This window comes from Mesitornis unicolor, unplaced genomic scaffold (genome assembly GCF_000695765.1).
Source record: "Mesitornis unicolor isolate BGI_N332 unplaced genomic scaffold, ASM69576v1 scaffold37782, whole genome shotgun sequence".
NCBI lineage: Eukaryota > Metazoa > Chordata > Aves > Mesitornithiformes > Mesitornithidae > Mesitornis > Mesitornis unicolor.
The window spans coordinates 17,589-25,940 of record NW_010171883.1 but is presented as its reverse complement, the minus strand read 5'-3'; positions in this window follow the sequence as shown (position 1 = coordinate 25,940).

The window sequence follows — 8,352 nt, the reverse complement described above, 5'->3', positions numbered from 1 at the left end:
GATAATTGGTGTTTGAATCCAGGAACTGTTTAATTTACTGGTATAGACACAGCCTTGGGGCTCTCACTGCAGCCCTACCCCGGGAAAGCATCCCAGAGGCTGGAAAGCACTCGAGCAGGTGTGAGATGTTTTCCTGGGTTAGGACTAAGGGTTTGGTCTCAATCTGAAGTCAGCGGTGGGGGAATCTTGCCCTGGTAACCCCAAAAGGCCAGCCCTGACACATACTGTGCTCAGTGTCCAACACCCGGCTGGGTTTTTGATGAAGCAAGCACCCTCATGAGCTCCTTCCAGCACCTTGGGGCCAAACCCCAGCAAGATGCTATCTACCCCTGCATGCCACCACGTGTGTGCTCGAGCCCTGGGCTGGTCTGCCTCGATGCTCACAAACCTCTCCTGAAGTCGGGGAGCACTGGAGCCAGGCAGGAAAACTGTGACTTCGTTGCTCCTGGGGTCTGCATGTGTGGGACCATTGCCAGGACCACTCGTTTGTGGGGATCATCTGCCTGTGTAGGTCACCACAGCAAAGTTTTCGATGCTGAGATGACCAGGACATGACCTTGAAGGTTACAGGTAAGCCCAGTGTGCCCTTGGGGATGAGATGGCTCTGCATCCCTGCCACCAAGTTGACAGTGGAGCTGTCTTCTCCCAGGTTGAAAGTGGAGTTGTCTTCTCCCAGATTGAAAGTGGAGTAATCTTCTCCCAAGTTGAAGGTGAAGTTGTCCTCTCCCACGTTGAAAGTGGAGTTGTCTTCTCCCAAATTGAAAGTGGAGTTGTCTTCTCCCACGTCGAAAGTGGAGTTGTCCTCTCCCAAGCTGAAAGTGGAGTTGTCTTGTGCCAAATTGAAAGTGGAGTTGTCTTCTCCCAAGTTGAAAGTGGAGTTGTCTTCTCCCACGTTGAAAGTGGAGTTGTCTTCTCCCAAGCAACATTGGAGAGGGGTGGTTTTTGGCCAAAGCAGAAGCTAATGCACAGTGTGTGGCTGTGCTGATGGGCTGTTTGGTTTCTCCTGGGTCCACTCATGAGACAAAACATCCAAGAAGGGTTGGAAGCCAAACCTCTCTGCAGCACTGGAGCCATTGCTCTCTGCGAAGCTGGTGGACCATGTGGAGACCAAAGAGCATCCTGACAGATGGTGCTCACATCACTTCTGCACACCAAGGGCTGCACACCCATACAAGGATGCTTCAATCATCTTGCCAGTCCCATGCTGGGTGTATTCTGCCCATCAGCAACAAAACTCCCAACCAGTCCCCCCAAGGATGTTAATTCCCCAGCCAAGTTTCGCATCACTTAAGAAGTTACCTTTCCATAGCGAAGAATGGAGATTGCTTGGAGCAGGATATCTCCACAACAGATCATGATGGGTTTGAGGAGGACAGCGTGGAGTATCTTGCACCATGCTCTGCTCTACCTCCTCTCAATGGTCTACTGTAAAACCACATTTTCCTAATGGCAGTGGAAAGGGAGGGAAGACCCGTCCAAACATGACAGCTTAGAGGTTGTTGCCCATGGATAGATGGGAACAGAAACATACCTGGAGATCCAGTCTCTGCTCTGGAAAACCTGTGGCTTTGGCTTGTTAAGAGGCACACAGGGCAGAGCAAAAGCTTGGTGCCAAAGATCTGGGGAGGAGAAGAACCAAGTGCTGCCTTCAGCCAGGGCCATTGCACCTCAGGGTGGAGAAACATCATCAGAACTGCAGATGATGGGTCTGGATGGGTGGGATAGGGATGCAGAGCATCCCCTGTACTCTGCATGGTCATCACAGCTTGAGCCTAAAAAGGGGTCAATAGTGAAAAAAGCCTGAAGTTCAGGGTCTTTCCAGGTGTCCACACAACCTGATCCCCACAGGCACCATCTGCCTGGCCTCACTGGGATGGTTTTGTTCCCAGGACTGCAGATGGAGGAGAAACAGGATCACAGAATCATTATGGTTGGAAAAGACCTTTAAGATCATGAAATCCAACCGTTACCTAGCATTATTTAACATCCAACCATTATCCATCCTCTAAAGGATCGCCTTCCTCAGATGAGAATCCCCTGCATGGTGAAGCAACAAGTGCCTGGGGCCACCGAAGAAGAAGAAATCAGGTCCTGCCGCATCACCGAGGGCCGTAAGCGAGGACCAGGGCAGCAAGCGTGCGTCTCTGCGCCCCCTCAAAGAGCGAGCCGACATCTGCAGCGGGCCGGCTAATGAATACAAACGACCGCCCCGTGCCCCGCCGGGGGGTCTTTAACACTTCACACGTCTCGGCGACGTTGAGTAATCATCTCCCAAAGCCTGCTCGGGCAGCCCCTCCATCCCATGGCAAGCGGCAAGGAGATGAATGACTGCCGAGGAGATGCGGCATCGCAATAATTTTTCATCCGCGGCATCGCTTAACCTTTCGCGAGCAAATCAGATTTCCCTGACACCGGCCTGGGCGCCGTACCTGCATTAAGTATTGCTGGGTCAGGGAGGGGCGGCCGTGATTTATGCCTTCTCCTTGCTAATCGGATTCTGGGGCAGGCAGATATTGATGGGTGCCCGCCTTTGATCCATGGCTCTCGTGAGCCTTCATTCAATTACTGCCCCACGGAATGCAATTAGCAGGGCCGCGCGGCCACGTGGGCCTCATAATCACGGCACAGAGGGAAGATGGAGGGGCTGTCACTGGGAGGAACGCGGTCCCGGTCCCACCTGGGGATCGGATGCACTGGGAAAAACACCAAGGAAACATCAAGGAGGAAAGGAGAAAAGTCCCGTTTGCCCCAAGCGGGCCCATCGCGCTTCTCCCCATTGCCACGTGATGCTCCCAGCATCCTTGCCTCTGTTGCCATCTGGCTTGGCCAACCTTGCCCTCACTTGGCATTGCGATTGCTCAGCCGTGTTACTCCCTGCATGACCCGGTTTCACACCCCGAATCCGGCTGCTCCAGCTCCTGCGTCTCCCTGCCCACATTTCTTCCCCTGTACGTAATGCTCTGTGCTCGTTCCTCTTGGATTTCATCCAGCCTCCTTGCCAGGAGAGGTGCAATCCCTCCCCTGGCTGCTTCATCTCCCTCACCCATCCTTATCACAGGCCGTGCTATCTCGAGGCATCTTTCCTCTCCCTTCTCACATTTGTTTATCTGCTCTGACAACCTCCTTCACCTGTGCTGTCCGGGCATGTGATGACAGCTACCAACGTTCTTCCTCCACTTTTCCTTCAGTTCTGCACACTTTGGTGGTCCTTCTGGTCCAGTGTCCATCTGCCCACCCATTCCTTGCTCTTAAGAAGAAGTTCACTGAAGATGGCCATGTTCCCTCATCCATCTCACATAATCTTCCTCATCCTACCAGTGCTGGTTTTGACTTGTGGCAGAAGAAACCTGGCAAACCCTCTACACAACAACATCCTCACCAGCAGGGATCAACTGGGAAGAACTGAACAACCACAATGAGCAGGGCGAAGGCAGGGGAGTGAGAGTTGTTAGAGCAAAGTGCAAGCTCATGCACCAAGAGAAGAGCTCTTCAATGGCCAGTGAGAAGACCCAGATGTGATGGTAACTGCCTATAAGAAAGCAAACTTGTCATAGCATGGAAAAAGGGTTTTCAGTAGCTGGTGAGACACCTCCAGTTGAGACAGTGAAGCATTAATGCCCTTGTACAGGTCAGTGCTGGCAGCTCCCTGCAGCACATGGCTGTTTGGTCCATCATGTGGAGAGAGGTTCAGATGGGGACATGTATGGGAGATGGGGACGTGTATGGGAGATGGGAACCAGAAAATGGAGAGGTACGGGGAGTCTAAAGCCCCATGGCTTTGCCCAGCAGGGAAAACCCCAATGAGAAGACAGTGATTTCTCTTCACAGGTATCAGGAGAGACAGCACCAAGGAGGGGAAAGAGCTAATGAAGTTGAAGAAGAAGAGCTGACACAAAACCAAGTGCAAGCTGGTCTCAGATAAACACTGACATGGGACAGAGACTTTTAAGTATCTGTGAAGTGAGATGCTGGAAAGGCTTCCAAATAGGAGTCCTGGAAGGACATTTAATTTATCAATTAAATGGTGTTAATATCAATTGAACACCACAGAACCTAACGAGATCAGCCCAACACATCCAAGAAGCAGACTCCAGACAGAGGCTTTGAGGTCTGATGTGAGCACAGGGACCCACATCTGACCCAGTCAACCTTTGTGGGCAATGGAGAGAAGGGGAAGTCTGGGCCATCATTATCTCATTCTCAATGGATTTTGGGGTTGGTTGGGAAGGTTTTGGCCCCTTGCAGTCTCAGTTCAGCAATCACCCAACAAGGTTTTCTTTCTTGTTGCATTTTCTGTAGCTGTTTTCCAAAGAGCTGAATCCCAAACCCACAAGCAACCACAAGCAGGGAGGTTTTTTTTAACTCCCTCTTTTCTTCAAGGCAAGCGAGACAAACACTTTCCAACAGATATTCCTCAGCATTTATTTCCTCCTGTCTCTGTCCCTTCTTGCCTTCACCTTGATTTACCTCTTAGCCTCCTTCCTTGATGAGATTGGCTGAGGTTGCAGGAACGTGAAGTTGTCAGATGAGCCCATGGGATTTTCCTCTTTAAGGGAGCCAGTTTCAGCAGCCCCAGGAATGGAGCCCATGGGACAGGGAAAGTGATTGGGACTGGAAGATGCCTGCATCAAGCTGTGGTTTTGCTATCTCATCCTGTCCCATCTACAGGACACTCATCGGTCCATGCTCATCACCCCTGGTACGATGGTTTGCCTGGTGTAAAGCAGTCACAGAGCAGGAAGTGAGTGGTTGAGTGGGCTCTGTTGGACCAGACCTAGTGGTGACAGTGACAACCAGGTTGAACATAAGCCCACATTAGGTTGGACATTAAGAAAGTCTTCATTGGGAGGGTGGTGCAGCCCTGGGAAGACCACCAGAGAGGTGGGGGATGCTCATCCTTGGAGGTTTTGCAATACTTGGTCATGTAAAATCACAGCCATCCTGATCTAGCATTAGCAACAGTCCTGCTCTGAGGCCTAGAGACCTCTAGAGTTCCTGTCCCACTGGAGAGGGCAGGAGCATCTCTAGGTCCAAGCTGTGCTGGAGCTTCTTCCTCGTGGTGTCCTGCAGACCCCACAAAGCCATCATGATGGCAATAACCCTGCCAGAACTGCCCCTTGGGCTCCATCCCCTAAGTGCAGGCAATGCAAGGCAGCGAAATGTCAAAACCAATGCAGAAACTCAGTGCCCTGCAGATGATGTCAAAACGAGAAGCTCCTCATTTTAAAGATGAGAAAAATAAAGCATGGACAACCAAAAAGAGTGACCCAAGGGCTCAGGACATGCTCCCTGTCTACCCAGTGACACAACATCAGGCCTGACAACAGGTTCACTGCTCTGGTAGCCCCCTGCATGTGCTGAGGTGGGTCACAAGTGGTCCTGAGGATACCCAAGGGGAAGGGCTTGGTGGCACGGAGATAGCCAAGAGGCTCTGAGGTGCCACTCAGCTGTGGAAAGGCCTGCCCCTACTTTGTAGTGGGTTTTGGAGCAGTTAGAGCCCCATGGCACTGCAACGCTTGGTCTTTGGTGTAACATCACCGTGTGCTGCAGCATCCCGCAACCATACCCCAAAACGTACCTGTGGCTGTGGGTCGCTGATCTGCCGGCTGGGATGGTCCATGGAGACCTCTGCTCACCATCTCCCACCAGAGTCCTGCTGTCCTGGACCATGGCTGGGCCCTATGGGTTCTTCAGAGCATCCCCAGCTCTTCTGGTGATCCAGGGAGATCTCCATCCACCATCTCCCAGTGGAGCCCCATGGTGCTGGACCACGTCTGAGTCCCATGGGTGCTGCATATCGCCTGTAACACAGTCCTGAGCCTGGAGCATCCCATCTGCTCTTAGCAGCGCTCAGCACTCAAAATACACCAATATTTCCTTTTTTGTTCATGATTGCCATTACCAGATAGCACTCAAGAACATTTTGAGGTGGACAGATTCAATCTGGGAGGTTCCCACCCTCCTTTTGTCCTCTCCTGCCCCGTGTGTATGTGCAGATGCCTCGGGTTTAGTTAGAAACAAGCACCTGGGAGCAGTTTTCCTCCCCGCTGCACAGAATTAACACAGGGAACTCCCTGCCCCAGGACGTGATGGAACCTAAAAGGGAAAAATGGCTTAAAACAGGGTTTTAGAGGAATTTATGGAATACGATCCATCCAGGATACTTTTACACAGGACTTCCAGGACGAAGGCCCCCAGCCCATGAACGTTCCCCAAATCCTTCACTCCTACACCTCAAACCACATCATCTCCCTGAGCCTTTCCACCAACCCTTCCCATTGCCCCTACCAGGGGGGCAGGACCCCCAGGTCCCTCCCAACCTCAGTATCCCCTGGCACCATGGAGATGCCTCTGTTTGGGACAATCTGCTGAGATTTCCCAATTAGCCAGTTTTTAATTAGCACATGTCAAGTGGATTTGAACTCATTTTCATTTCCTAATCAACATGCGGTGCGGTACCAAGTCAAACGTCATCCAGAAACCAAAGTTTGCTGCACGTTCAGTGCCAGGGCTGGGACAGATTTGGGGAATCCAACACCTTAACACAGTTAGTGCCCCAAAACCAGAAAAAAAGGCTAATATAATCATCAAATTGCAAAGGATGATAAATACCATGAAAGAAAATACACAATATGAGTGTCAATGAACCCCCTATTATCTCTGCTCTGCCCTCCAAAGCCTTAATTCCTATCTGGGATTAATTTCCCCATCTGCAAACCTAAATGTAACCCATGGCGGCTACTTCTTCACCTCCAATCATGCTTGTTTATGGTAGAAACCAACTAAAACAGCCGGCAAATTAGGCAAAATTTGGCTTTAGCTCACTGCATGGCAATGCAACACGGGGTGCAGGAGCCAGCGCTCATTAAGGGGCTGTTTCCCCATAAGACAATCCCTAAATCCGGGTGTTTCAGCATCAAATCCTTGCTGCTTGTACAGAAGGGATATTGAATTTTGTCTTTTATGGGAGTTTTTTAGTTTGTTTTTTTTTTCCCAGTGATGCACACAGCCACAGCGAGCCCAGGCGCTTAATGAAACAGTGATATGCAGTATTGTTTAATGGAAGTTACAATAGGATAAATGTACAGTCGAAATCAACATGCTCGTTTCTAACGCAATTTAACCTGTAAACCATGCAGTCCATTTTGTAATCAGTCCATCTTTTTTTTTTTTCTTCTTCTCTTAATCAGTAGCTCTGCTAGTGAGTGTTAAGGACAAAAAAAGAAAAGTTCCCTTTAAAGTTAAACCTAATTTACTAAATTTTCCCCTTATTGTGCAACGACTTGTGCAAAAAAAGCTGGTTTATTTACCACATTAGTTTACAAAACCACGTCCTTCCCCCCCCCCCCCCCCCACCATAAAACCACCGCCCCCCCCCCCCCCCCCCGTTCAGGAAGAAAAATTGGGGAAAGGCAACACGAGCAGCCCATGGACAGGGAGGGATGGGGCCAGGGGTGTGGGTGCGTTTCCACGTCCAGATAAAACCAGAAGCATGGCCCCAAGGTTTTTGGGGTGCTGCCACCCTTCCCTTCGAGCTCCCCAGCACATGGGGTCACATTGGAGGGGAGAAAGGGGGTCTCAGGGTACCCCAGAGCCATAGGAAAGGGGGTGCAGAGACCCCAGTGGGTGTGGGAGGGTGGCTGGATGCTCTGAACCACTTGATGGCCCCAGAAAGCACCGAAGTCAGCCCAAAATTAAAGGGAAAAGCCGAAGGGACGAGCGGCGGAGAGGTAGGAAACAACCCAGGGTGAAGATTTCCCTGTCTGATGTTTGAATTTTGGTTTGAGATCGAGATTTTACCCCAAAAAACAGCTTCAGTGCCAACAGCAGCCGATGACATTGGCTCCATCCCCACCTCAGACCCCGCCACCCCCCAGCATCTTGCGAACAGTTTGGGACCCGCACGCAAACACCCCCTACCCACACCCCACCTTCTGCCCAAAATCCATGATGGTAGCGGCAGAAAACCGGCCGATTTTAAAGAAAACCAACCCAAAACCAGCCCTGGGAACACAGCAGCAAAGCAGTGGTCGGGCTTTCCCCTACTCCCTCCCATCAGAGCCTGGCGTCACGGTTGGATGGGGAACAAAGTGCAAAATCGCGGCTTCAACTCCAGGAATAGCCATCAAAACCAGCCAGAAATAAGAAAATCTCCTCATCTTCCTCACATGCACACACGTGCTGACGTTCCCCTCATGTATAGGTACACTTCGGGCTGCAAGTTAGCACTATAGAGCCCTGATTTAAAATTATTCCCAACCCCTGGGCTGCCTTGCAAAGGTTATAAAGCAGAAAGGGTGTGCGGATGCTTCTCAGGAAGCCAAATTTGTCCTTTTTTGTTCACTTTTTCTA